We start from the raw sequence: 25,852 nt of genomic DNA, 5'->3' as shown, positions 1-25,852 counted from the left end.
TAGAACTTTCTCTAGAATGCCCACAGGAAATGGAAAACAAGGGACGTGCCCTCAGTTTGGAAGAAAATGAGCTAAGAGAAGAGTTGTTTGATTTAATAGACATAGATAGATATATTAAGATCAATGAGAGAAATAGAGTGCAGAAGGTCAATAAAACCCAAAAAGTCAGAAGTCTGATAAAATAAATGAATGCAGTAATTAGAACTGTGCATAGAAATTCATTTGATATAACAGAAGTAAACAGGATATATTACTGTGCTGCTAAATTAATAACGGATAACATTCTAACACAAAAACACAGGGTAGTGAGGGAAAGAAGTGGATAAATCGAATACCATCATGGAAGTATCGAATAGAGAAAACTATAAAGCAATTAAGGCAAGAAGTATCACTGTTGGAATACTATAGAAGAGGGAATAGATCAAAAAAAATTCTAAGAAAGATGTGATTAAGGCAATGCACAGTATTAGAACAGACTGGGATCTATTATGCACTATCGCAAATAAACTAAAAATGTCAGCACAAGCGGAAAAACTTAGAAGATACACAGATAAATATAAAGGAGAACTACAGAATAAGCAATTTATTGATGACCCAAAAACGTTTTATAGAGAATTGGAAAATAAGGTAAAAGGAATTGAAAGACTTCCAAAAAAGAGGAAGTAGATACATTTTGGAGAAGTAATTATGAAGATCCTGTGGAACATAACAAAGATGCTAAATGGATAGAAGAAGTAAAAGAAAGAATAAGAAGTTTAAAGGTACAGGATATGAAATGGGATGAAGTAACAGCCAGAGAGATTGAAACAAAGTTAAGAAAAGCCTCTAATTGGAAAACCTCAGGCCCAGATGCAGTACCTAACTTTTGGTTAAAAGTATTAACATCTTTGCATGAGGATTTAGCCATGAGTAAAAGTTATTTATATGCGCACTCTAAGCAGACACCAACCTGGCTAAAATAACCTGCCTACCGATGAGATATAAACTATACTCTGAAATTGATGCAGACAGAGTTTATAGTCATTTAAAAGAAAACTCAATTATGGCAATAGAACAAAAGGGTAATAAAAGAAAGTCATATGGAACAAAGGATCATTTTGTTGTTAAATAAAGTCATACTGGAGAACTGTAAAAAGGGGAAGAATTTAAGTATGGCATGGATTGACTATAAAAAAGCATTTGATAGTATCCCACATTCATGGATAAAAGAGTGCTTAAAAATGTGTAACATACACCCTACACTGATCAACTATATTACAGTGACCATGAAACAGTGGCAGACCACTTTGCAATTAAGCCATGATAAAGGACAGATTATTATCCTAGGGATAAAAAATTAAAGGGGGATATTCCAGGGTGACTCTGTGTCACTGCTGCTATTCTGCCTTGCCATTAACCCATTAAGGCGTTTACTTAACAACTTAGCCCATGGCAACAATTTGGCTCCTAAAAAACAACAAAGTGTAAAGACTTCTCATCTTCTCTTTGTCGATGATTTAAAACTGTATAGCTCATCAGATGGTGAACTGAAAGCACAGCTGCAGGTTGTCAAAACTTCTTCAGATGATATAAGAATGTCATTTGATCTTGGTAAGTGTGCAAAAGCAACCTTTAAAGCAGAAAAACTGCAGTACCAGGAAAACATCAGTTTGGGACAAGAATGTGCTATAAAAGAACTTGAGCAAGAGGGAGTGTATAAATATTTGGGAATTGACTGTGAATAAAACTTAGTAAGGAATACTTTAGAAGACTTAAATTATTTCTGAAAACTGACATCTAGGAACAAAATCCAAGCTATAAACCAATTTGCTCTTCCTGTCCTAACTTACAATTTTGGAGTGATTGGCCCCAAAATGTATTGGACACATTGGATAGGAAAACAAGAAGGATGCTTCATGCTCACCAAATGATTTATAAAAATCAGTGTATACCAAGATTATATATTCCCCGTTCCAAAGGAGGGATGGGCCTCCTTGAAATTGATTACATGTATAGATCTGCAGTCGTGGGACTCCCCACATATCTGCTGACCTCACAAGACCCAAATGTAGTGAAAGTTTTGAAACATGAGGAGAATAAATCTAAGATGACTTCTCTGCTTAATTTACCAGAAGTATATCGGTGTCAAGCAGGAATGGAAATCAAACCAGAAGTAGATAAAAATCAGGCAGCAACTGAATGTGCTAAAAAAACAAAAGTAAGAATATAAAGTGAAGGACCAGATGAGAAGGCAAGACGTGAAAAAAGAATAAATATAGTTGCAAAATATAGAAAAATTCTGGAAAAACCTCATATTAATCAGGAATGAATGCAAGAATGGTTAAGGAGAGGCAAATTCAAACCAAGAGATGGAAGGTTAATATTGGCAGTCCAAGATAGTGGGCTACACACACTGTGATTTACAAAGTCCATTGAACATGTGGGAGAAACAGACAGATGTAGGTTTTGTAAAACTGAACTCAAAACAGTTGCAGACCTCGTTGCTGGTTGTGACATACTAATGGTAGAAGGACTATATATATATATTGAAAGGCTTAATAATGTGGCAAGACTGTTGCACTGGGGATTGTGCAGACATTATGGTATTGAAGTGGCTGAAAAACACTGGAAACACGAGCCACAAAGTATTATAGAAAATGAAGAAGTCTACATCACATGGGATCATCCATTACCAACAGTTCAAAAGATAGATGCTAGAAATCCAGATTTAGTGGTCCAGGAAAAGAAGACAAAAGTAGCATTGATAATTGAAATTGCTACACCCAGTGATTACAGTGTCTTGCATACAGAGAGACACAAAGTTATAAAATATCAGGATCTATAGGCAGAAACAAGAGCAATGTGGAAGAAAGATACCCAGACAGTTCCAGTTTAGATATGTTACCAATTCATGTAACTCCACACAAATTGCAGGAGTCATTACTCAGCACACTGTGAGTGCTGCGAAGAGCACTACTGGCTGACACCTGACATCATAGAGTGAAACAGTACTAATTTCATGAACTTTAATCATACTTTGACTAAGGAATGGGGTCCATTCCTGTTATGGTATTAGAAACCTGAAAGACTTGGAGAAATTAAAAACGATAGAAACCTTGAAGCATCTGCTTTGTATCTCCATGTTCATATGCTCATTGCATTGCTGCCCCCCCCCAAAAAAAAAAAAAAAAAAAAAAAACAATCCATAAACCTAGAATGTAAACATATGAATATAGTTTGGGTTAGAGTAATGTCTCTTCTTATTTTCTTCACCACTAGATGAAACCAACAATGGAGGCAGATCCAAAGTAATAAGAAAGAGCACTTTGCACTCGTTCAAATGTTGTATGCCATTGTTGGTTTTACCTTAAAGAGTGTAGCTGCAGGCTTCAAATTTATTTTCTTTCCTCCAGTACCAGGTCCTTTCTTATGCCTTTTCAGTTTTCCACCATCTAATTAGATCAGCTGGCCCTTGCATCCTCCTGTCTGACACTCTAGCTCTCTCTCTCCTTCCTCTTTGTCATCATCCTCATATTTCAGGGCTTCCTGATCCACCTTTGTGTTCTTGTTGTTGTATTGTACATAAAGATCTGTCATGAATAGGGTCATAAGTCTTCTCAACACTTCCTCTACCTGCACTGAATACTATATGCCCCAATTACTCTGTTATATGAAATGCTGCTCTGGTTAAAACTCTCGCTGTCACCCATTACACTTCCATAGGTCCATAGGGAAGTACTAGGTTAGTAGCCTTTGCATGCCATTTTAAGCCTAACCAATTTCCCTTTTTGTATGTGAAATAAGCAATCCCATTTGGCTATAGATTGGCCTTACCCATCCCATGGTCGATAATTATATATTACCCTTAATGATACTATAGGTAATTTGAGGGGAACCATGCGTGGGATATAGCATTTGGGAGGTGCACTGGCCCTTTAGTAGAACAGGGAGCAGTTCCAAGGATACTGAGGAATGCAGTTCTTCCATTCCATCTTCCCTATAAAATCAGGTCTATGACTATTGGCTTGACCAGACCAGCCTCTATTAGGAGTGTTCAAGGCACTTCTACTATTTGAAATGTCCAGCTCATATTTTTGTATTTAGCTATGCATTTGTCATTTGTTAGCTAGGTTAAATGAATTGATCTACTGACCCAGACTCAAAGAGCAGAGGGGACATAACAGTTAATGAAGTGCAATCACAGCAAAGATGGCTACAGCATGACAGCTATGTAGCTTACAATATCTTGAAAACATAGTAGTAGCAGAAGACAGTAACGAAATTCTTTACTTTTAGAAGTTTTGATTATTTAAAATATTTTCACAGTTTGATATGTTCTGTAGTAATATATTGTGATAAACCAAAAAAGGGAACTGAGCAGCAAAGAAAGCACTAAGAAACAGAGCAACCCTCTCAGTGACACTCGCTAGGTCGAATAAAGGCAGACAGTTCACCAGTTAACGCACTGAAGTCTTCTGGATAAAAAACAAAGTTGTTTATTCCAGTACAAGCACCAAACTCACAGGTTCCAAAACACAGATTAAGCGCTTTCATTCCTCACAAGGGAACTTCTTCAGAATAACTACTGTTTAACTGCTCTTCCCTTTTATACTCTCTAATTGTTTAATTGACAAAGTCATTCAATAATCACTTCACTCACATTTAAAGGCATAGTCTAAAAACTGCACCAATATTAAAATGCGCACACTGCATTCTGAAACAGTTACAGATTAAAAAAACTGTGTACATAGAAATAAAATAAAATTAAATTGAATTAACCATATCACAGTAACAAAGCCCTCCTTTTGAGAGTAGGAACTAGTAAAATGTAATCGTTTAAACCTGGTAGAGTACCAGCATCTAAATTCAGATGCCAGATCAGTACTTTGTACTCAAGATACGTCTCCCAGTCTCCACTCCTTTCTGGGTGGCATACTTTTTCCAACACGTAAAACTTGAACTTGGCTTGCTTGCAAGTTAAAGTGTGTTTGTATAAAGCATGTGTTTCTTTTTGCTTATTAATCTCATAGGAATGTTCACATATCCGTTGTTTCAACTTTCTCTCTGTCTTCCCAGTGTAGTACGATGTACATTTTATGCAGTAAGCTATGTATACTACTCCTGTTGTATTACAGTTGTAGTATCCTTTCCCTACCAATGTTCTCAAATTGTCTCTAATGGATATATCTTCCTAATTTTCTATATATGCACACTGGGCACAAGCCCCACATTTGTAAGTACCATGTTTGTTTTTCCCTGGTTTGTGATCTATCACCCTTTCAGAAATATTTTTTAAATTTGGGCCCCTTTTATATCCAAATTTTAAGGTCTTAGCAAACACATCCAGACTATTGGGAATTCTGGAAAACAAGTTCCCAATGTTTTATAATAATTTCTTTGACTTTCTTAGTATCTGAATGGTATGCTGTAGCCATAAATAATTCCCCCTTATTACCTGTATGTTCCATTTGTAGATTGTATTGTGGAACTGCTTGCAACACATTATTCTGTCCCAAAAGGGGTACATATTTTTTACCCTAATTAGTCAAAATTTCCTCCTTGGTTACTTTAAATTCAGTGGGTATCTCCCCTCTATGAATAGTTGTCCACTATAATTCAACTCTTTAAGTCCTCCATGTCAGTGGCCATGCATGCGGCTCTTACCATCTGCCCCTTTAGTATATTCTTTTTTTGCATAAGGGGATGCCCCTCTGGAAATGAAGATACGAGTTGGGAAAGTTTTCTTTATGATGCAGCGTGGATATACACTTGTTCATATGTCTATCCTTCCTAATTTCTGCATCCAAGTAGTGGAGCTGCTCTGTTTCCATGTTGTGGGTAAAGGAAAGGAAACTAGTGGTACTGTTAATGTAGGTAATAACATTCACTATAGTTTCAGCAGGTCCCTTCCAAATGATAAGAATACCATCCAGAAAATGAAAATAAGATCTAATGTCTGAATACAGGCTGTGTAGAAAACAAAGTCTGTATCCCAATGCAAGAGAACAATACTGGCATATGCAGGGGCACAAGATGCCCCCATAGATACCCCATCTGTTCGCCTATAGGATTCTCCCTGGAAAAAATAATTATGTTTTAGTACTGTGTCCATGTTTTCTATAATTATTCTGAACTCTTGTTGAGATAGAAAATCAAAATCTACCAAAACCTCCGCAAACTAACACATACAAGTATTGTGGGGAATCACACTAAACAAGTCTTTAATATCCACTGATATAAATACATAGTTATCACCATATTCTATTTCCACCATCTTTTTAAGAAATCCCATGAATCTATTAATATGTGCTGATATAATCCATAAAAGGGTTTGAGTTTAGTGCCAACATATATGGCTAGAGGTTGAGTTTTTGAACCTGCTGAAGGGACTATCAGACGTAAAGGTGGATCACTGGGGTCCTTGTGGACCTTGGGTATTCCGAAAATACCAGGAATTACTGGCTTGGGTACTCTAAAAAAAAATCAAATAATTCCTTATCCAACATCCTCTGTAACACATTGTCCTGTAAACATAAATCAGTGTTCCTGTATGTATTTACGAGCTTATCTCTTATTATGAGAGCTTATCTCATTTTTTGATACTGGTACATATCTCCCTTGACCATGTAGTATCTCATTCATTTTGCTTACATACATCTACTGTCCCATAATTATGACGCCACCCCCTTTGTCAAGTTTCATGATTCTTATCTGGTTGTTGCCTCTAAGTTCATGTAATAAAAGTCTCTCAGCTTGTGTTAAATTGTAATGGGACCTCCTACCCTTTTGGTGGTATTCTCTTATTTCTTTTTCTGCCAGGGCCTCATAATTATTCAAAATAGGGTGCATGGGGCGATTTATAATACTCTTTTTCCTAATCCTGTTAGTCTCAACTGGGCCATGATCACCAAACATGGTTTTCAAATTCAAGTACCTAACAAACATTTTGACACACAGAATAGTATTTCCTATAGCAGCCTTCCTTGTAGGAACAAAGGTAAATCCTTTTTGGAAAAGTAAGAAATGTGTATCAGTGATGTCAATGCCACTGTAATTAAATATATGAAATTTGTCTTTAGTAAAAATAATGCAATTGTTATCCCCACCACTAGCCCCAGTAGAAGATTCTTCCATCTGGTTAACAGGGATTTATAGTACCGTCTCCCCCTCCCCCTCTGCATTCTCTGGTAATAAGTTTGATGTTCCCCCCTCTGTGCCACCTGTGCATATGATGGTCACATCGATGAATTTAATAATATGGGTGATCTCCTCGGGGGGGGGGTCTCTCTAAAGGGGCTGGGGGTTGTCCTGCTCACATTTGTTATTAGGGTTCATCCCCTCCATATGGACCTGGGTGCTTTTGAATTATCATATTGTTCAACCTCGTCATACTAAAACCACCTATACTTGATCTTATTTTTGGGTAATGCATAAGAATATGCTGTATCCCTTCTGTAGTCTAAATCGTCTCTTTCCAGTTTGGAATTATTCCTCTTCCTGTTTTTATCAGTTGTAACATCCACCTCTTTAAATGCATTAAAGTACTTTTTGTTGTGTTCTTGTACACTATGTAATAAATCTTTTTCAATAACTTTATTTAAATTCACAATTTCAGTAAACAATTGCTCCATCATCGTTATCATTTGGAAGGGACCTGTGGAGAATATAGTGAAATTTATTACCTATATTAACAATACCACTAGTTTCCTTTCCTTTACCCACAGTGTGGATACAGAGGAGATCCACTACTTGGATGTAAAAATTTGGAAGGATAGACATATGAACAAGCATATATCCACGTTGTATTGTAAAGAAAACTTTTCAAACTCATATTTTCATTTCCAGAGGTGGCATCCCCTTATGCAAAAAAAAGAACATAATAAAGGGGCAGATGGTAAGAGCCCACATGCATGACCACTTACATGGAGGACTTAATTAAAGAGTTGAATTATATTGGACAACTATTCATAGACAGGGGATACCCACTGAATTTAATTAAAGTAACCAAGGAGGAAATTTTGACTAATTGTGGTAAAAAATGTGTACCCCTTTTGGGACACAATAATGTGCTTCAAGCAGTTCCACAATACAGTCTACAAATTGAACATACGGGTAATAAGGAGGACTTATTTATGGCTATAGAATACCATTCAGACACTAAGAAAGTTAAAGAAATGATGGTACTTACGTATTATCACAACCAGATTCTGAAGGAGTGTTCTACTCGCCCTTCAAGCTATCTGAGTAACTGCTAATGTGTTGTGGCGGCCGTTGAAGACGTTGTTTTGCTTGACAAATAACTTTTCTAACAATGTTATGTGTAGAGCACAATGGAAAACATTAGCATGTGTAAAACTGAAATGTTACTCGTTATTCGGCTCGCTCTGTATGACCATTATTTCTCAGAGTGAAACTCCTCTTCATAATCAAGCTGTCTTTCAGTTTACTTATTGTTGCACTTGTTAGGTAACATAGTTTGATCATGGCAAGGTTTTAACTGTTGGCACTCCTCCTGTAAGGTAATTGTTGTTTAGAAGACAATAAAAATATATGTGTTATAAACAAAAGTGCGATGCTGGCAGACCCCCTAATGATAATGCCATCGGGGCGTACAACTTTGCCGACCTCCATCTGAACTATTTTGTGTTTTGGCTGAGCAACAGTTTCTTGTAAGACTGTTACACATACTTGAAAACCTCCATGTTCAGCCCCCCCTCCCAAAAAAAGAGCACGAAAAAGAAACCTGCAGCTTAAAAGTGAGTTTCTGTCAATGGTTCCCCCCAAAAAGGATAGCCTGAAGGGATGACAAGCAGCACTTGTGTGTACAGACCAGGAAAGGACACTAGCCGTCAAGAGGAATTTGGACGTTATTCCTCTCCCCATGTGTACGAAAATATGAAAAAAACAGTACTTAAGACTTTACACAACCCTGGTTAGGTTACCAGACATCATTTCGCAGAACCATCACAAATTATGCGACTTCTGAAATCTGGTTGCGATAATACGTAAGTACCAAAATTATTATAAAACATTGGGAACTGTTTTCCAGAATGCCCAGTAGTCTGGATGTATTTGCTAAGACCTTAAAATCCGGATATAAAAGGGGGCCCAAAGTTAAAAAATATTTTTGACAGGGTGATAGATCAAAAACCAGGGAAAAACAAACATGGTACTTACAAATGTGGAGCTTGTGCCCAGTGTGCATATATAGAAAATTAGGAAGATATATCCACTGGATTTTGAATTTTGAATTTTGAATGCTGATAGAGTGTTTCTTACATCACTTGGTAATTTCTTCCAAATAGTGTCACCTAATTTAGAGAAGGCTGTTTCTCCCGTACTTTTGAAATGGGGTCTGACTAAACATCACTGGCATTTCTCTACATGTAGTTTCATTCTTGTATTTTTAACATTTTCTTCAGTGGGGAATAACTAGTCCTAGTATTTTAAATATGAGCGTACTGGTAAAAAACATGACTGAGTTGTAGAGAGCCAAATTATGGTCTTAAATACATCACAGCGATACTCTCTGGCATGAGCTTAGGTAACAGATCTGCAAATACTGTTTTCAATAGCCTGTAGTTTGTGGGAATTGTAAAATGATTGAAGCCATGGTATGGGAAAGCTATACTCAATTTTCAATAGTAGCAGGTTTTCGGCAATGACTGTCCTGTGTGTAGGTGACAGCAGAGGACTTCATTAAAGACACTTGGTACTACTTCAGTAAACAACTAATGCCTTCTGTACGTTTCAAAGGCATTATCATGTGTATGGATTTCTTTGTAGTAAAGTTTTGTATAAACCAAACCGTAAGCAATGATGCAGCAGAATGCTAAAGAGAGAAGGTGAAAAATCTCTTACTGTCTGATATAGGGTGTTTGTGTTGGGGTTGTGTATGATTCCCAGTTTATAGAGGGATAATTAAACTCCCTAATGAGTATAGTATTTAATTGAATGGTGAGTATTTCCAGTGATCTGTAGCTTGCTAGGATATAGTATGGGACTTTGTCCATGGTAATCTGGACATGGCGGAACCCCAGCTCATCATCCTGTTTAACCTAGAGGCATGCTTGTAATTGATGTAGACCAAGACACATCCACGTTTAGTCCCTGCCTGTGCGTTACTGGTCTAAATGTGTGAACGGCATTGAAGACTTGCACTGTGGGGTAGTCTCTGTGACTTTAAACTGTATCTCAGTAACGGCACAGACGTCTGCATTTCCCAAGGTAAGAGAGGGAGAGGAGCTTGTTTAGACTCCTGGCATTGAGCAGTAATACCTAAGAATGTTTCTTATCTATTTTTTAAGATTACTGGTTCTTTATCTGTCTCTACATATATTAACTTGGTGGTACCTTACTTAAGTTTGTATGCTCACCAAGTAATATTGCTTTCATTTTAGCTGTCTTTAACAGAGCAAAACTTGAGAAAACTTACGAAATGTAAAGAAAAAGAGAAATATTAAATGCGGACATGTAAACAGTAAATGTACTAATTGTAAGTATTTTAAGTAACATAGTGCAAAATTCTGTTCAAGATTTTTTTTATGTATGTAGACAAATTATTAGAACAGTTTTGGAACATTGGAGCCGTTGTAAATGTTCATATATGTACAGAGTGATGAACAGATTGACTAAGATTTCCCTGACAAATTTATTTTAGGCATGGAAAGGGTTAACAGTGCCTTCAAATAAAGGGTTGCCCTCTCATCCGCACTGCTGATAATTTGCATTTAAGAGCCAGGACTTCACAAACTTACACAGTTATGGCTTGGAGAGCTCATAGGTCAGAGTTTTGGGCATGCTGCCATTTCTAGGGTACACAATGTCCCCGTTCCATTGCTGGGTTAGGCAGTTTAAGATCGCTCTTCCCCTCCCCCTCCAGGCAGCAGCAGCAGCTGTCTGATTTATGTTTCTGCTGCAGAGCTGGATGCTTTCAGTCTGAATTCTAGGAATTGCTTGGCCACAGGATGTGGAAATTAAAGTGTCGATTCATGCATTCTGATTAGTGGAGAGAGACTCGAGGCAAACCCCAAAGTCTAACCAGTAGGTATTTAATTTCCAATTACAGTATGTGGCATGTGCGCAGATTTACACACACACACACACACACACACACACACACACACACTACGTTAACTCATCTGCTTCTGTCTTTTCTGCTTAACCAGTATTGAGCAACCATTTATTGAGTTAATCAAAGCAAAGAACACAAATAAATCAGACTGTGGTTTTGTTTTTATGAAACTGTTCAGCAGAAACTGCAGCGGTTGTACTCATTCAGCTATTAAAGGAGAAGCTGACTCTGCCAAAAACATGCATTTTTTTATGCTTTTGCTAATCGTGACAAAGGTGTTAAATGATTAAATGATATTGTTAGTATAAGAGGGGCTCAGTGTCTTACGGATACTAACTGCAGGTTCAAACTAGGTTAAGTGGACCACATCATTAAAATCGTGATGAAGCTAGGTTTTGGAAGACTTATCAGGTTCATATTTCTTGGGAATTGATACGATTCTGCAGGGATACTGTTAAAGTCACATTTCATTCCTGTCTTTAAAAAAATAAAGCAACATTATTAATGGAAAAAGTTTGGAGGTGGACAAGCAAGGTTGTGAAAGCGATGCAGGAGAACATGGCTGGAATTCACAGAGAATGCACTAGTTGGATAAGCTGAGTTGTAGTGCTCAGTAGTAATGCATTTCAGAGTCATGCATACACTGCATTGTGCTGAATTGCAAGAAGCAGTCATTTGCATGTTTAAGAACAGCTCACCTGGGCTGTTTAAACAAGGGCTTGGGGGTATGCCCTACCAGCTTGTGCAACCTGTGATGTAAACATAATGTGTTGACTTGAAAAATATTAAACAAGTGGGGATGGTGCCAGAATTGCTGAAAACCAGTGAAACATTTTTTATTTATTTATTTTTTTTTTGGGGGGGGGGGGCTTTTCCCACCTATTTGGATGCCAAAACTACACGCGCACACATACGCATGAACAAGCACAGACACACAAACAGTAACTGCTTCCTAGCAATCTTTGTTTACCATTTCAGTAAACACACACTTAAAATAACACTAAACATATACCTGACAGTAACCATTTGCACACTAGCGCAGTACACACACACACACACACACACACACACACACACACACACACACACACACACACACACACACACACACACACACACACACACACACACACACACACACACACACACACTCTCACACACACACACACACACACACACACACACACACACACACACACACACACACACACACACACACATACACATTTGCTCTGCTCTGAGGTATAGCTGAATATCACAGAATGCTGTGACATAGGGACATGGACGGTATGTGTGCATAACATAAAATGCTGAGACATAGGAACAGAGATGGTACATGTTTGTTTGTGTCTTTCGGCTTTTCCCGGTTAGTGGTCGCCGCAGCGGAACTCCTGTCCGCTAATGATTGGTAATTGATTTTTACGTGCCGAGTTACCAGCCCTGACGCACAACCTTCAACGAAGGTGCACCCATTCAAGCATATCTCTACACAGAAGACGCTCTAGCTGAGAATCGAACCGGACAGCGTCTTACTGTGAGGCGACAATGCTACCGCAGCAGAGATGGTACATGTGCATAACATAAAATGATGAGTCAGGGGAACAGAGATGGTATGTATGCATAACATAAAATGCTGTGGCAGAATAACAGAGATGGTGAAACAGGCTAATATAGCTGGATGACATGGGTGGAAAGGTGGGATGGTTGGAAATATCAAAATTACTGTCTTTGGCCAGAAGTGCTATTTATTTGCATGATTTATTTCAGAGTAAGTCCCAAAACCTTAGTACTTTCCAAAAAAAAGTATATAATTGTATGAAATTCACCATATAATCTATATAATGGTAAAAAATAAATTGATTAAAATAATTTATGATGATTTAAATGATATATCTGTGAGGACCCAAGTACTCTACAAAAAGGTGGTGTTTTAGAGACATAGCCTTTATGAGGGAAGGTATTTGATTTCAAATGTCAGATAAGCTAAGGATAAATTACCCAAAGCGTCAAGGCAATTCACTGAGAAAAGCAAGCAACCATTCCTGTGATGGTCTTAGATGTAAGCATAGGCAAAAAGTTGTCAGGCGTTCTTGCAAAGATACTCACCGCAGACTGTGTAGGGCATGGTAGGCTAATAAAAAAAAAAGTAATGAATAAACAAAAAATGGAGCAAAGGCGACACAGAGTCACTCCAAATCAATTCCAGTCTTCTTAAGTATATAAATGCTGACTATAGCATTTTTATTTTTATTTTTATTTATTGTTTATTTTTATTCAACACTTATGGTTTTATCCATGACATTCTACATATTGTTTTTATATACATACTTTTGCATATACTTCCTTATATATTCTCTTGTATATGCACACACATATATAGTTCTATTCATGTACAGTCATTAGGATTGTTGTTTTATATTAACATGATTAATTGTTGTATCTGATAGGCTGATGGAGACTGTATTTTACTTATATATAGCCTCTATGTATGATGGTCTTTGTAATGTGATCTGAAGAAGCTCTGTCATATGAGTGAAAGCGCTTATCCGACCTGCAGTAACCTAATAAAGCTTTGGATATATACTTAAGAAGACTGGAATTGATTTGGAGTGACTCTCTGTCGCCTTTGCTCCATTTTTTGTTTATTCATTACTTTTTGCACTTTATTTGGAGCAGTGGCGTTTGTTCTGGCTACCAGTGTTTGACCTTTTATTATAATAAAAAAAAAACTTAAACATTGAGCTAAAAATCACTGACAATGAGTTCAAATTCAAAGATGCACAACACATTGTAACGTTAAGCACAGACCTACTGATCATTGACCATGAGTGCAGATTCCACAATAGAAAGCAAATGTGACTGAAACATGCGGCTCCAGATAAATGAGGTCATTGAATTGTGCTCACTGGAACCTGGCTGTAAAATTGTGCACCCACTGCAGCTGCAACAGGTCAGGCCCGGAATTGTGCACCCACAACAGCTGCAACCGCAGCAGGTCAAGACAGGTATTTTGCACCCACTGCAACTCCACCAGGTCAGGCCAGGAATTGTGCATCCACTGCATCTGCAACTGCATCAGGTCAGGCAAAAAATTGTGTACCCACTGCAACTGCAACAGGCCAGGCTAATAATTGTTCATCTACTACAGCTGTACTGGGTAAAGCCATGGAAATGTGGGCAGCCACTGAAGCTGCATGAGGCCAGGCCAAGAATTGTGCGCCCTCATCAGCTGCAACAGGCCAAGCCAGGAATTCTGCATCTAGTAGAGCTGTTCTGGGTAAGGCCAAGGAAGTATGTGCACCCACTGAAGCTGCACCAGGGCAGGCCAGGAAATGTGCACCCACAGCAGCTGCAATTACAGCTGGTAAGGCCAGGAATTATGCACCCAGTGCAACTGCAACAGGTCAGGCCAGGAATTCTGTACCTAATGCAACTATAACAGGTCAGGCCAGGAATTGTTCATCTACTAGACCTGTATTGGGTCAGGCCATGGAACTGTGCACCCACTGAAACTGTATTGGGTCAGGCCAGGAATTGTGCACCCACAGAACCTGCAACTGGTCATACAGTACAATTGTGTGTACCACTGAGGCTGCACCGGGTCATGCCAGGAATTGTGTGTAACCATTGCAGCTGCACTGGGTCAGGCCAGGAATTGTGTGTAACCACTGAAGCTGCACTGGGTCATGCAACAGAAGTGTGTGTTACCATTGAAGCTGCACCTACTCAGGTCAGGAATTGTGTGTAACCACTGAAGCTGCACCATGTCAGGCCAGGAACTGTGTGTAACCACTGAAGCTGCACTGGATTAGGCCATGGAAATGTGCATCTAATACAACAACGGATCAGGCCATGGAACTGTGCACCAGTGCAGCTACAACAGGTCAGGCAATGGTACTGTGCAACCTGTGCATCTGCAATGAGTCAGGCCATGGAACTGTGCACAAAGTGTGGCTGCAATGAGTCAGGTCATGGAACTCTGCACCCTGTGCAGCTACAGCTGGTAAGGGGATGGAACTGTGCACCCAGTATAGCTACAACAGGTCAGGCCATGGAACTGAACACCAAGTGCAGCTGCAAAGGGTCAAGCAGTGAACTGTGCACCCAGTACTACTGCAGCATGTCAGGCCAGGAATTGTGCAACCACTACAGCTGGATCACGACAGGCCATGGGACTGTACATCATGACAATTAAACTGGGTCTGACTAAGGAATTATGCACTCACTGCAGACGAACCAGTTCAGGTGTTGAAGATACTCACCCACTGAAACTGCACTGGGTCATGCCACAGAACTGTGCAGCCACCTTAGCTGCGCCAGATAAGCCCATGGAATTGTTCGCCTACAACAGCTGCACCAATTCAGGATATGGAATTGAACACCTACTGTGACCACATTGGGTCATCATGTGAAATAATCATAATAAAGTACATTGACGTAGTCTAAATATGATTACACAAGGTATAGATTTCCAGTGCAAGATTTATAGATGGATTAAGGCAGTTAATCTGAGGGGTATTTCTCTGAAGGAAATAGGATGTCTTACTGACTACTGACACTGTTCCTTAAACAGTAATTTATGATAAGAATCACAGCCATATCTTGTGAAAAAGATGCAAAATTCCCCTCTAATAAATAAGAGGAGAAAGTAGCAAAAATATGCATGATTCAAATGGTGGCATGCACGAGTGTCACTTCTGTCTTTGCCAAGTTAAGCTTAATTCAACTAAGATGAATTACCCTGTAAAGGATACAGTTCAAGCAGTCTTCTAAGGAAGTGAAATCTTGTCCAGCTGGCATGTGAAATAAAGGCAAAACTGGATATTATCAGCATAGCAATAGTAGCTAATGCCTCTACTACAGGTGATCTCCCAGAACTCTTAACAGCTATGTAGCAAATAATAATAGTTCAGAGATGAAGATATGAAACACTCTACAGGCCAGAAGTCATTTGCTAAGAGTGACAAAAAGGTGAGATATAAACCATTCAAGCACTGCGGAAGTAAAGTCACAGTACGTTCCAACATACTTTATCAAAATTCCATGATCTATGGTGCCAAAAGATGCAGAGAGATCAAGGAGGACCTGGATAGACTATAATCACTGATGGATCATATAGAAGTATATTTATATATCTAAATATGCTAATGTCTAGCAAAATGAAGTTGTATGTTACATCATAGACTCTCTTTAGAAGGATTAAAAACAAAGACCTCATAGCGGTTGCTAACACATCCACAATTTGTGTTGTTTTTTCTGCTTCTTAAGGAATGCCCAAACATTGCAGTATCGCCCTCCTCAAGGAGATCATTAACCACCCTAGTGACAGCAACCACATTGTTGAGCATTGATCTAAAACAGGACTAGCAATGATCATATAGGCCATATGCATCAAACTGCATCTTTGTTTAAATTGCTTTTTAACCACCTTGATGATGAACAAAAGTTTAGAGGATGGACAGTATTTTTTCAAACGGCTGGATTCAAGGATGATTTCTTAAGAAAGGAAGATGAAAAAAGTATCTTTCAGGATAGTAGAAAAATTAGACATTCTCATAGTGGACTAAACAGTCCAGTAGACAAATGGACCAGGCAATTTGAGCCTAGTCTGCTTTGAGTACTTTGCACAGATGAAAATGTCCAAGATATTCTCATGGGGGAATTCAATAACGCCTACATGGATTAGTTTTCCATGTAGGCATAGTGGCACAGAGTTTACATGGAAGTAAGCAGCTGTGCGATCCAGTAAATGGAGCTGAGGGGTATGCATGCACGTGCGAACACGGAAGTGTCTGTGGCATGCAAATCATCTCATAAGTAGGTGAATTGCATACAGATGAGTGTGTTGGAGTGATCCAGCAAGCAGATAGGCATTAGGGCAGAGTCCATGTTGTGAACAGGGACTATAAAAGCCCAGGTAGAAGAACAGAAATAGAATAGCAGACACAGATATGTGCAAAACTATGCCCTGTGTGTCCAAAATGTAATGGAAAATAATATAAAATAATTTTTAATATTCATACTATGTTTGTGTGGCACGCAGCAGTGTGCAAACATGCTGTTATGCAAAAAGAAAATATTGAAAAGTGTAAAAACGAAAAAATAAAATATGCGACAGTAGTGCATTATAGGGCCTTGCATGGCGTATGTACAATGGTAGATTTCTGTGGTTGCTAAGGACGCAGTGCATGGAATAGTGTGGTTTACTGGATGTGTGCACGGATCTGTATGCACATGAGCTGGGGTTACTGAATAGCAAAAATGGGTGTCTGTACCCACAGATCACATTCTTGTAGCCCCAGAACCATGTTGGTGTCCACAGAAGAGGTAGCTGACATTAAAAGGGGGTGTGTCTGTATTTCTTCAAGCACGTTGGAGCTCAGAGGTGCCTGTTTGCGCATCACCCAGCCGAGCTGAGCAGGGGGGTGTGTCCAGTGTCTGCTAAGCTTTGTTTAACTGAGGGGCGCATGTTTTAGTTAGTTTGAGCATGTTTGCATGGTCCGCTGCTGTGCTGAGTGTGCCCGTCTATGAGGGTGTGTCCATTGAGTGCTGAGCATTGTTTATATTTGCAGTGCAGGTTTGCACGCCATGTCACAGTGCTTAGCAGGGAAGGCTGTTTAAAAAAAAAAAAAAAAAAAAAAAAAAAGGAAAAGAAAAAAAGAAAATTGCTTGGGGAAGCCAATCATATATAAATTACTGATGACCCCTGTACCACTTAAACTGAGCCATTTAAACACTGATAATGATGCACTTGAAAGGTGGAATGCATCATAGGTAACCAATCACACAGGCTGTACCTACAGCAGAGCTCTAGACAATTTGCATACACCCTACAATCTGATTTCACCCCAATACTCTGCACCAATGGAGTACAAACATGTTTTTTTTTAACCAAAGCAATGCTGGGGGCTCCTGCAGCTCTGCTACATCTGTATGTGTTAGATGCTGAGGTCTGTGCTGATACCACTGCTGACAATAGGTCTGGACTGAGAAGGAGAAGAGTGCTCAGACCCAGGGTAACCTTACAGGAGCTACATGAGGTGGAGATTGTAGAGCACTACAGGGTGGGCAGGGATATATTACAAGAACTCACTGAGCTCTGCCTCCCTCAACTTAGACCCAGAGCCAACAGAGGGGAACCTATCCCAGTGGAAACAAAGGTATGTGTAGCCCTTAGGATACTAGTTACAGGCACTTTCCAAAGACCTTCAGGGGACATGATGGGGGTCTCACAGGCCTCAGCATCCAGGGTACTCCCACCAGTTCCTGGATGCCATGCTAACACATTCCAGTGAGTACATTTATTTCCCCGCACCCCTGAGGAGAGGGCTAGCAGTTTGTGACTCTTCTACTGTGTAACACTTTACCCTGAGGTACTGGGTGCCATAGACTGCACTCATGTACACATCAAATCACCACCCAGTAAGAAGGGTAGAGTTTACGTCAACAGCAAAGGGTATCACTCCATCAACTGCCAGATCGTGTACAATGTCCAGGGCATTATCATGAATGTGTGTGCTGGCAGCCTTGGCAGTTATCACAATTCCCATATCTGGCACTCATCACAGCTGTACCAGATGTTTGCCAGTGGGGACATCCCGTACAGCCATCTTCTGGGGGATGCTGGCTACGCACTGGAACCGTGGATGATGACACCCATCAGAAATGCACACACTTACCGAAGAATGCCATAATGAGGCACACCCACAAACTAGGAACATCATAGAGTGTGTGTTTGGGCTGCTGAAGTCAGAGTTCTGGTGCCTAGATATAGCTGGTGGAGCCCTGTAATACTCTCCAGCCACATGTGCACAGATGTTCAAAGTATGTGCCATGCTACACAGTATGATCCTGCGGAAACAGCTGTGGCAGGATCATTAGAGGGAAAGGATACACAGCCCCCCACCAGTGCCTAAGTCCCCACAGTCACACCCACTGGGGGACTCGGAGGGGGAACCCCCGAGGCTGTCCTTGTAGGGAGACGTAGGTGTGCCCAGTATGTCCTGGCCTTGGCCAAGAGACAACGCATAGCGCATGCACTGACAGCCTAGGGTCCTAGGGACTGACACCTTACTCTGACTCGAGTACATAGTAAAAGGGATGCCAGCCAGACCACACAACCTGTACGTAACCATGTATTGGCTGTGTACTGTGTGCATCAGACAGAGTCAGCCCTGAAACACGGGTCTCTCAACTGCTGCATTCGCAAGCTAAGTCACTGTCCTATACAACAAATGTACAGGGTACTAGACTATGGTAGCATATATATATATATATATATATATATATATATATATATATATATATATATATATATATATATATATGGACCTGCTGCATGTATGCAAGGGAATAGAGTGGACTACTGAGCTTCTGGCAGAGAATTAACAGCTACTTGAGACAACATGTACTCTGACCAATACTGGGTGCCCCATAATATGCATTAGGCCACATGCTTGGAAACCCCACTGCATTATACAAGGGAAATGCCAAACAGTGGGGTCATAGGACAGACGCACGACTGTCAGTGCCAGAGTCCCCTACCCCCAACAGATCAGTGTTCCCATACAACTGCAGTAACAGTATGTTTGCAAGGATATATCAGCAGACCACACAATCCCAGGGCTGTCACAAAGAACCTGGCCACGTTGTATTTTCCACAAAAATGCAGAGCTGTACTCATCACAGCTGAGGTCACAGTGTATGTTTGCATGCTGTTGATAGTGTGAGGAATTATACCTCACTTTCTGGAGGCTGGTGTGGCTGACCGAGCTAAGGACATTAGCATGGTTAATGGTTCGAAGCTGGCTGCACTTACAACTTTTGCATGTGAGTTACTCATATCATAGGAGTCTCACATACTGTCATAACACTGCAATCTGTTACTGCAAGGAAGCTTGACAAAGACAGAGAAAATGAAGGGACAGATGTCTAAACCTACCGACATTATACATGCTCTGAGTAACGTAGAAGGTGGCTGGTATAACAGCAGCTTGCAACAGATCAGATTAGCTGCAGTATGTAAAGGCCATCACTTAACTGTGTCAGTACTTACAACAATTCACTGGACTACACTTTATTGTATATTACTGGAAAAACACAACTGTATGAGGAACAGAGTAGACATATGGGGAGGAATACTGAACATTCTGCAAAATCATGTACAGTGAGAAGTATGAAGACGGTCACCCTGTGTGTAGTGTTACATCATGTACTCCAGTCACATCATACCTCTCAACCTATTAGAGCAGAGAATCTGGATAAAGCCATGAACAATAGTGAGAGAAAGGCCCAAATATAAGAAGGATTTACTATTGGCCAGGCAAATGTGGAAAGTGAATAGAATAACAGGCCTTGCATTAGTTGAATTTCCTGATGTGTATGGAGTCAGTAACTCAAATGTCTCTCATTATTTCCTAACATCAGTCTATAATGTTTTGCCCCTAATGTGCCAGAAAATCACAATGCTATGTAAAACGTACCAGAAATATGACACAATACTGTGCATATTCTATTACAGACTGTACATTTAATAGGTATGGGTCACATATTGCATTCAGCAAACAGCTGGGAATGCCTTGGACAAAATATCAGGGAGGTGCTGGACTGTGGAAACAAATCCAGCAACCAATTGGCTGCAGCACACAAAATCCCAGATTGGAGTACAAGTAGGTCTGGCCTGGAGTCACCTTGTAATTACTGACAGTCACACTGGGCATGCTCTTACACTTAGCTAACTTGAGCCCATGTCTGTTGCCTCATCTGCACAAAGAACTGCTATGTGGAATGCAGACAGCTACATATACGTATCTGTTTCATCTCCTTCACATATGATTACCCTATCAGTATGGGATATATATATATATATATATATATATATATATATATATATATATATATATATATATATATGGGTCTACCTGATAACACCGACACGCTAAAAGACCGACAACGAAATCACCGACACCACAAAACCGAAAGCTCAAAAACACGAAACTTCACATGCCCGACAAACCACAATCCCGACAATCAACAAACAAAACAAATCCCCTCTCCAGAAAGCACACAGACAACACAAGCACACCAAAAACCTCGCAAACCTACACTAAACCTTACATACACAACTATCTATTCACTAACCTTAACTCAAAGCCTAACCCTAAGGTCCACCACTATCGCACACTCACCTAACCCGTGCCCTAAATCTAACTCACTTAACCCGCCCCTAACCCTACAGTCTGTCACTATCGCACACTCACCTGACCAGTGCCCTAACCCTAACTCACTTAATCCGCCCCTAACCCTACAGTCCGTCACTATCGCACACTTACCTTAACATGTTGGTATTCTCAGCGTCGGGATTTTCAACTGTTAATTATCTCCATTGTCGATCTTCCGGTGTCGGTGTTCTCATCGTCAGCATTGTGGACATTCAGCATTATCAGGTAGACCTATATATATATATATATATATATATGTGTGTGTGTGTGTGTGTGTATATATATATATATATATATATATATATGCATATATACACAGATATATATATATATATATATATATGTGTGTGTGTGTGTGTGTATATATATATATATATATATATGTACATGTATATATACAAAAAGAGCTAAATAAATGAGTAGACTGATACAGACTCCCCACATATATCTACATAACACAGTTACATAATGTACACACACAGCAGCAGTTAAGGTGACATCCCTGTTTTATATATATCTATATATATATATATATATATATATATATATATATATATATATATATATATAAAAAGATACACATGTATATGTGTAAGAGGATGTATGAGTGTCCCCACTTACATGCAGAATGCTGAGGTTATCTGCACCTACACATCACAACAGTTGTCTGGTGGTAACAGACCAAGGCCACAAAATGACATAATCCACTCACCCCAGAACCCTGTGGAATGTCACCCTGTAGACAGACTACGCTGAGCAGGTGCTGTAATGTGCAGTGGTTGCCATATTGTCACTGGCCAATTGTCCACTTACAAAACAGCAACCAGCCAGACATGGTGATACTGGTAACTGTATACTTGATGTAATCCCACCTCCACCTTAAACGCATCCGTCACTCCCACCGCAGACCTCACCTCTGTCACACTACCCAAGTACATATCCTGTACCACTCTTACATACTTCTGTGACACTCCCGACTTCCTCATACAATACCACAACTCTTCTCTAGGCACCCTGTCATATGCTTTCTCTAAATCCACGAAGACATAATGCAACTCCTTCTGACAATCTCTGTACTTCTCCATCAACACACTCAAAGCAAACATCGCATCTGTAGTGCTCTTTCCTGGCATGAAACCATACTGCTGATCACAAATCATCACCTCCCTTCTTAACCTAGCTTCCACTTCTCTTTCCCATAACTTCATGCTGTGACTGATCAATTTAATCCCTCTGTAGTTACTACAGCTCTGCACATCACCCTTATTCTTAAAAATCGGTACCAAAACACTATTTCTCCATTCCTCAGGTATCCTCTTACTTTCCAAGATTTCATTAATTGCAATTAATTACAATGATTTGCCCACCTCTACATTAGCATAATTGATGTCCACCACCATCTACAGTTGTACATGCAGACTACCCAGGTGACATTTTTCACAGGCAGTAGACTGTGTCACAGGATAAAAAAGCATGTTGACATTGACTCTGCCCATTGTCCCTGACACAATGTTCTACACATATGCACCTAGGGAGCCATGCGCATATACTGGCATACCTTGTTGACCTCATATCTCTACTGTGCTGCCTTGCCATCCTGTGACGCTGTATTTCCGCCATGTGTCCATAGTTGCACCACTCAGACTCCTGGAACAAAAACATACAGAGCTCCTTGACACACCTGTCATTTTGTAACACTGCCACTAGTGTACCATCAGGCAACAAAGATGCACAACGTTTGATATATACTCCTGACACATGCCAGCATACAGTACATGTTGTGGCCCACAACAACTGCCATGACATAACACTACTGCACTACACAAACACATGTAAAGCTATATGGTCACCTTGTGCATCAGACACATATACACAGGTCTCTGCATCGATGGCATGGATACCAGTGATGTGGCACAGGTATCATCACATGCACAGGGTGTGGTGTGGTGGTGGTGGAGGCCTAATCTCTGCCAAACAGTTGACTGCATCTGTGTGAGTCAGGAAGGGGTGCTGTTGACAAGGGTCATGGAGTGGTGATATGTGTGTCTGTAGGTGACCTGCATGTGACAGTGGTGTTGGAGTGCATGTGTGTGTGTACACAGACAAGCTCAGTGCAAACCCTACACATGTGTATGGTAGACAGCTGTGGACCATACATGGTAGAGTGGACAGTTCACCATGTCCAGTCATGAACACGGGAACTGGAGCAGCACCATCCCCAAGGTCAGATGCAGTGCTAGTATGCGATGGTGACTGCTGTCTGCTGGGCCTGTGTCCCCACGGGACCACCCAGGACCACATGCCCTTGGCCTGCCATGTCATGGTGTGGACAGCACACCTCCCTCTGTAGTGCTGGAGGTGCTGCCACTAGGGGAATGTGAGTGTGCACTGCCATGTGGACTACCAGTAGATGGTGTTGCTGGCCTATGGCCATGTTTCCAACACCCAACCCCAGCCACATATTCCAGCACAGACAACATTTTTTCAAAGACAGACACTGTCTAAGCCTACCGTCTGTCCACTACATCATTGAAACATTCCATGGTGTCACCAATGCAGTGGAGGCAGTCATGGATATCAGACAGTGCTGCATCCATAACCCTAAGCATCTGTCTGGTGTTGCATTCAGCTTGTGCATGTGTCTCCATGACAGCTCGAAAGATGCGGCGAGTGACCTGCGATGTGACACCTGCAACAGGAAGTGGATTTGCAGCAGTCCTCCTTTGAGCACCTCTGTCAAGCTTTCTGTGTGGGACCTCTCCATCTGTCTGGCTATGGCCAGTGTCTACACTCACTGACACCATAGTTCTCACGCTGTCCTGTACTATGTCACCACCCTCTGACTGTCCAATATCTGTGGCCCTGGTAACTGGGTATGTGTGGGCATATTGACTGTGTGTAGGGACAATGGGGGCAGGAGAGGGATGTCAACCACTGGGACAGATTCAGCCACCCAAAACCCCACCTGTGCCTCACTATGGCCGCCATCATCATCATAGTCCGATAAGACACTGACAGGTTGTGAGGGGGAGAGACTCCACCCTCTCCTGTTTACCTGCGAGAAGCAAGACAAATGCAGTACATTACCACCTGCACTATTTTGTATGGTAATCCACACAGGCTCATACAGATGGGGATTCACAACTGCATCACATGTACAACATCTTCTCATCTGTGATCTCATGCACAACACAGACACCCATAACAACATACACAGACAACCCAGGCCCTGTATGATATGCACGTCAGCTACATTCGGGTAACGTTGCCAGTTCAATGCACCTGTGAGGTATACAATATGACAGTGTGTATGACAGAAGTGCACATTAAACTCAGTAGACCTATCTTGACAATGCTATGTATGTTGTAGTATCACTGCCTCAGGTGTGTACCTTCCCCCCATTGTGTCTGAATGGGTATCTTGGAGTAATTCCCTCATTTATAGCAGGCTGCGTAGTTGCTCATAACTATAAGTGCAAAGGCATTAATGTTTGTACAAATACACACCTGTCATTCCCTAGGCTATGCACTGTAGTTAACTGCTCCAAAATGGATCATGCAATTATTCTACTCTAGCTAAGCAGAACACTTGTGCAAAAAGCAAAATGACAGCCCTTAACATTCATAGGATATATCTGATCTGGCAAAACAACAGTATCACACTTACCAGGTACAGGACCATGAACTCCCGCCACAACTGACATACCTTTGAAAAGGTGAGGGAGAGGTATTGTCAGCAAAACCAAATGTTGTAATGTTACAAAGTAATATGTGTGGATATCCACATGTACAGTAACTAATGTGATACTGGCTGTATTGCTGCCATTATGAGTATGTGTGCACAACAGTGGTGAAAACCAACTCCCCCTTTCCAATGCAGGTACACCTGACACCCATGTACTGGTCTGTAGAGCCTGCCACAATGACTGCAAATCTATTATACTGGTGAAGAGAGTCTGCTTACCTGGGCACTCCTGTGATGTGGAAGTTGTGGCACCCACCTCCAGGATGGTGTGATGGTTGGCTGGGAGCTGTGGGTTGATCCTAGGTTCACCAGGAATTCCTCTGTGGCTGACAGTGGTTGTTGTGTGCAGGCCCTCCACCAGTGGTAGCACGATCCCAGGCAACAGCAGCTGCCCTTTGATGTGTGGCATTGACCATGTTTGTGGCCCGGTGTCGAACCTGCTTATAGGTCCTGTCCTGTTGGCCAATATCATTAACAGCCCTCACAAGGTCAGCCCAAAATGCTGCCTGCTGTTCTTGATTGTGCGACTCCTTGACAGCAGGATGTGATGATTGAGTCTGAGGGCATCCACTATTGCATCATTTTCTGCAGATGAAAATGGAGGAGGTCTCTGTCGATACATAGTACCTGCAAGACAACAACAGGGGAACATATTACAAGACCAGGTACGTGGATGTCCACAATGCACAGAACCCTGAACATCCAAAATGGGCTGCACTACCCACTGCTCCCTCACACATCATACCCTGCATTCTATCAAACACACTACATGTGTGGCTGTCAGCAAGGTAGTAGCAGTACCAGTTATGTTCTTGTGTGCCGTAACAAAATTTG

Source organism: Protopterus annectens, chromosome 9.part0 (assembly GCF_019279795.1).
Source record: "Protopterus annectens isolate FY-2018-M chromosome 9.part0, PAN1.0, whole genome shotgun sequence".
Lineage (NCBI taxonomy): Eukaryota > Metazoa > Chordata > Ceratodontiformes > Protopteridae > Protopterus > Protopterus annectens.
This window is presented reverse-complemented; position numbering follows the sequence as displayed.